The sequence below is a fragment of the Triticum aestivum genome, chromosome 5A (genome assembly GCF_018294505.1).
Source record: "Triticum aestivum cultivar Chinese Spring chromosome 5A, IWGSC CS RefSeq v2.1, whole genome shotgun sequence".
In the NCBI taxonomy this organism is placed as follows: domain Eukaryota; kingdom Viridiplantae; phylum Streptophyta; class Magnoliopsida; order Poales; family Poaceae; genus Triticum; species Triticum aestivum.
The window spans coordinates 15,447,860-15,453,652 of NC_057806.1; the positions used below are offsets into that span (position 1 = coordinate 15,447,860).

The 5,793-nt window shown below is 43.4% G+C and overlaps 1 long non-coding RNA gene across 2 annotated transcripts; it reads right to left on the reverse strand.

Annotated features, from left to right (window-relative positions):
- Nucleotides 1–289: 289 nt before the first annotated feature.
- On the reverse strand, nt 290–3,105 carry LOC123102024 (uncharacterized). Of its 2 annotated transcripts, XR_006448708.1 has the most exons (3): nt 2,665–3,095; nt 1,963–2,528; nt 290–758 (listed from the first exon to the last, which is right to left on the reverse strand). It is a non-coding gene; the product is annotated as an uncharacterized lncRNA (long non-coding RNA). The 2 variants fall into 2 exon arrangements; XR_006448707.1 differs by lacking the exon at nt 290–758 and having other exon boundaries at nt 1,836–2,528; nt 2,665–3,105.
- Nucleotides 3,106–5,793: the final 2,688 nt, after the last annotated feature.

Consider the following 5,793-nt stretch of genomic DNA (forward strand, 5'->3'; position numbering starts at 1 on the left):
ATCTGCAGAGACTCTGGGGGAGGAGTACTTTGTATGTGAAAGTTAAAAAGGAGCATGACCTCGTTGGAATTGAACTGTTGCATGTTCCATTTGAGGAGTTCTTTCAGTTTTTCAATCAATTGGCCCTCGATAAAATAACGGTCACCTGCTACTGTCTGTAAGTAGTACTACTTCTGTCATTAAGTCTCTCTATATAGCTCAGCTCTTTCATTGCATGTATTTATAATCATCTTCACTATATTATACAGAATGAAGATCGCCGAATTGAAGAAAAGACAAGTCGGTGATATTGGGTTCATTAACACATATCTCATAGATGCAACTCAGGTTAAATTTCATGCCGCAGATACCGAGGCCAACTTGCTATGATCGTTGGTAATAAATGAAAACAAAGATATAATACTCTTTCCTTACAACTTCAAGTGAGTGTTACTGTCTTGTGCGTATTCGGTTTCCCTTATATATATTAGTCAAGATTATAGTAATGTAATTAATGAGTTATGCATGTGTGTGCAGTTATCACTATATTCTCCTAGAGATTAAGCTTGAGCAGGGACTAGTAACTGTCTTAGACTCAAAACGAAAAGATCCCCAGGACTATGCGGACATGACTCAACTGCTCGAGAAGTAAGTTAAATCGATCATTATCCACCATATCAGCAACTTTGTTCATTTCCTGATATATCAAGTAATTGTTTTCTTTGTCTGGTAGGGTTTGGAAAAAATTCTCCAAAAAAGCTCCAGGACTTCCGAAGTACCTGCAATTTAGACACCCGAAAGTAAGTACTATAGTAGCATGTTCCGCGCATCTCCTATTGATTTGGCATTCTTGCTTATCAATTTGATTGACCTCTATTTCTTGAAAAGTGGTTGTGGCAGGAAAAAGGGAATGATTTCTGTGGATACTACGTTTGCGAGTCCATCAGCCACACGACCTGTGAGCGGGGCTACACTGACGAACAATATGAAGTACGTAAATAACAACATTCACAATTTTATTTTATTAACATCATTTGTGTTGAGTTTCATTCATTCATTCATATATATATATATATATATATATATATATATATATATATATATATATATATATATGTATTGACCCCCTTATTTAAATTAGATGTTTCGGAAGCGGGATGAACTCCTAGCACCAGCTCGCATGCGAGCAATTCAAAAGGAATTGACGACATTCTTTCTTAACCACGTGATCGCTGAAGACGGAGAATACTATGTGGACCATGAGTCCATATGATTATATTTGTAAGAGATAATTATTGTATATATGTAGCCGATAGTGTCGGATAGATATACGAGAACTTGTTGTTCGACCAATCTCTCGAAGAAGGAGAGGTGGTCGATATCACTTCTCTCTGTTTGCATATATGTTCATGACGATCTTCTGTTTTCTTCGTTTGCTTACTAGCTAGCTAGCGTGTCTAGTCCTCTCTATACGTATGTACAGTACGTAGCGTCAACCAAGCACGGACATAAGAGAGGACACTTCTCTCTATTAATTATAACTAGCTAACACAATATATGAAACACCTAAATTAACACCCCAAAACCCCCAACCCCCTTTCAAAAAAAAACCTCAACCACAGAAATGCTGACGCATGGATGCCTATTGGTCCCGGTTGGTGCCACCAACCAGGATCAAAGGGTCTCCTGCCTGGGCTCCGCGCACAGGCCACGTGAAGGCCCATCAGTCCCGGTTCTGGATTAAACCGGGACTAAAGGGGCAGGGCATTAGTACCGACCCTTTAGTCCCGGTTCAGGAACCGAGACAAAAATCCCTTACGAACCGGGACAACAGGCCCTCTTTCTACCAGTGGATCTTAACAATTGTAAAATGCCATAGTAGGTCAACCATTAGCGGTGCATTACTAACATCATTGTTGTAAGAATCTCTGTAGAAAAACTAAAAATAACTCCACAGGTAAAAGAGATCCAGCAGCAGCTCACATTAAAAAGCAGGTTCCCATCAGTAACAACGAGATGGTCCATGGTCTGTACGCCCACGCGGTCCAGGGATCAACTTCGCCAAAATTATTGGGTGGTTTTACACCATTACACTCTCTGTCAATATATTCTCTTGTAGGCTTGTGACGACCGTTGACCTCCAACCTTTGGCAAATACTACCTACAAAATAACCATAGTAGCATACAAGATCAAAGCATGATCTTACTGTCCTCCAAGAAAAACTAACTAATACTGCCACTCCTCCTAAAAACGAGTAGGCTGTTATAATGTTTGAGCCAGGCGGAAGATAGAATCAACATGAGAACATTCACAAAACTACAAGTTACTGAGAGCAGAGCAACCCGGCTATAAGTTGAAAATTATTACAACCTGACTATGGAAAATTAAACTCCAGATCTGCTCCAGCCTCCAGCCCGGCCGCCCAAACCGAAGATGCGTTGGAAGAGGTGAGGAGCTGAGACGCATCGAGGCTGAGGCCTATCTTGGAGTCGAGGCTGCAGCTGTGAAGGTCGATGAGGACGATGGCTACGTTCTTGTTGCACACTCGCTGAAACCAACCAAACAAACTAGTCATTCACTCAATCACTCACTCATCGGAGAAGCAACGGAGCAAGAGAAGGGAGCGGGGGAGGGTCATCAGAGAAGCAGCGGAGCGGGAGAAGGGAGTGGGGAACGGAAGTTACCAGCGGGTGAAGGCACTTCCGTCGCGCGCGTGCTTGAGGACGGTGGCCTCGATGCGCTTGCGGGAGCGGGGGCGTTGCCGGCGGTCGCCATGGAACTAGGCGGATCTGGCTGGATCTCTGTTGCCGCGGGGGAGGAGTGGATGGGAGGGGAGGGGATTGGATCTTGATTCCTTGCTGCTGTGGGCAATGGTGATTTGGAGGGAATAAATAGCAGCGGCAGCGCGCCGGGGCGGCGCGCCGTGGGCGAGGCGCGAAGGAGGAGGGAGGAGGGGGGAACAACCGTAGTCGCTGGGGGCGACGCCTCTCTCTCTCTCCGACGAGGCGTGGTCGAGGAGGAGGGGGAGGGGCCGGGACGGGGAGGAGGTGGCGGCGGCAGCAAGGAGATTGGGAGGAGGGAGGAGGGGTGCGATGGGGGAGGGGTTTGATCTAAGGCTTGGTCTGCGTGGGGGGTATCTCTTATTCTTATTCTTTTCTTTTTTTTCTGTAGATAGATGGATGGATGGATGTGGGATGGAGATATGGATGGCTGGATGGGTGGATGGATGAATAGGCGCCGTGTCATCGATCTGTGGGAAGAGTTCTGATTGGTTCGGAAAATCAGTGATTTAAAAAAGTTTCCAAGTACTAAAAATAGAGGGATTTTGTGAAGTAGCTATCAAAACTATATTGTAAAAGGGCATCACACAAATTTTCACTCAAGTTAGACCACATTTTATGGATGAGCACCAATTTGTATGCATTTCTGATCTTTATAGCTATTTTTAAACATTTTTCAAGTGTCCAAAATATGTTTTTTGAAGGACCTATACTATATTTGTTGCAAAATTGGACCAAATCATTTTTATAAAATATTAGGACATATTTAATTTATAATTGATCAAATGGTAGGGTGTCAAAAGTTTTGACACACCCCTCGTGAAAAAGACAAATTTTCACCGATTCAGCTGGAAGCGGATCAGATTTGAACCGCAGCTGTCTCATAGTTTGATCTTTATTTTTTTTCAAAAATCATTTCTAGGTACATAAGTATCTATTTAATCAGAGAAACACCAAAAATTTTCCAATATTTAACCACTAGCTAGGAACGGTCATGCCCACAGTTTTGACCGCATTTTCAAACGGGCATAAAAAATTCAAAAAACTGAAAAACCTTTGGATTGTGTCATTATATGTGACCAAGTTACCATGAAAAATAATAAATTTGTAATACAATAATTCTTTAAAAAAAGTGTTCTCAGAATGAGCTATCATGTGTGAAGATTGATGGCTTTCAAGCCAAATGATCAAGGTTATGGCCACAGTCATGCCATAGTTTGTTCAAATAATCTCATATTATGCACAAAGATGCATCTTGAAATAGCAAACAATGTTGCCTAAGGGAGTTTTCATTTCCTTTGGACAAAAAAATCATTTTCCATTTTTTGAATGCCCAAAATGAGTTTTTTGTGAAGGACCTACCATATGTTTGTTGCAAAATTGGACCAAATCAATTTTCTAAAATATTACCCCATATTTAATGGCTATTTTTTTTAAATAATACACTTTTTTATGAATTTTCAGAAATATTACACTGGATACAAAATTTTCAAAAATAATACACCGTCGGTCCTCTGCTGGCCGACTGGGTCTAGTCAGCCCACAGCAGGCCGACTGGGCCTAATCGGCCAACAGCAGGCCGATTAGTAGCCTTTCGGCCTAGGGGTGGCCGACAGGCCTGTCGACCGCAGGCAGGGGATCCAGTCGGCCTATGAGAAGCTGATTGGGACTAATCGGCCTTCCGTAAGCCGATGGGTGCATGGCCAATGCAACCGTACGTGGATTCGAGTCCTGCGCTGGTTAGTGTGGCTTGTGAGGCTAGTTAGCTGGCAAACAATAAAAAAAAGCTGGCAATACCATATGATGCATGCGGCGATGGGGATCAAGGACGAGTGCCTGAGCCCGGCTATCCGTGCGTGTTGCTGACTAGGTCCCGGTCGCTCCTCATGATTACTTTTCGTCGGTCGACCGAATGCGTACGTACACTGGTTAAGTAATACGACCTGCGGATTGCTTTCTGGCAAGACGTGCGAATACACAAGACACGCTTGATCGATTCTTTCAGGAGACAACATGCACATCCGTAACAAGCTAGCTACCAAAGCACGCTGTATCGATCTTGATGTAACAAGCTAGCTACCGAAGCCTGCTGTATCGATCTTGACGCTAGCTAGTTGATTAATCGGTATTGTCGGCTAATGGTGTCATGTCTAAACTGTATGTATTATGGAATCGGTATTGCCAGCTAGCTAGCCTCACAAGCCATGCTAACCTGCGCATGACTCGAACCCACGTACGATTGCATTGGCCATGCACTTATCGGCTTACGGGAGTCCGATTAGTCCCAGTCAGCTTCCCATCAGCCGACTGGGCCCCCTGCCTGCGATCGAGAGGCCTGTCGGCCACCCCTAGGCTGAAAGGCTACTAATCGGCCTGCTGTTGGCTGATTAGGCCCAGTCGGCCAGCTATGGGCTGACTAGGCCCAGTCGGCCAACAGAGGACCGACGGCGTATTATTTTTAAAAATTTTATATCCAGCGTAATATTTTTGAAAATACATAAAAAAGTGTATTATTTTTTTAAAAAATAGCTATTTAATGCACAATTGATAAAATGGTTGGGTGTCAAAAGTTTTGATCCACCTCTCATGAAAAATACAAATTTCTGCCAATTCAGCAGGAAATGAGTCAAATTTGAACTGCAGCTGCCTTATAGTTTGCTCTTTATTTTTTCCATAAATCATTTCTAGTTACATAAGTATTTATTTAATCATAACTACATGGTTTGGTGGCAATATGTTGAGGTTTAGACGGTAGCCAAGGGCCCAAACTCCAAAGCGCGTAAAGTCGTATGCCCGCCGCGTGGTCACCGCATGACTGTGGCGTTGACATATGTTTTGGGAGGCCTAGGCATGTCTATTGGGTTGGGCACTCCCCAGGTAGGTGCTAGGAAGAAAATGACACCAAAAGTTTCTCACAAAGAGATCGAGCTATGCTCAAATATAAATTAGCAGCCAAGTGCTTGATTAGCGGTACGAGAAATGCACATGGCCAATTGGCGTGTGTTTTGGCTGAGGATGATTATCTACTAAGAA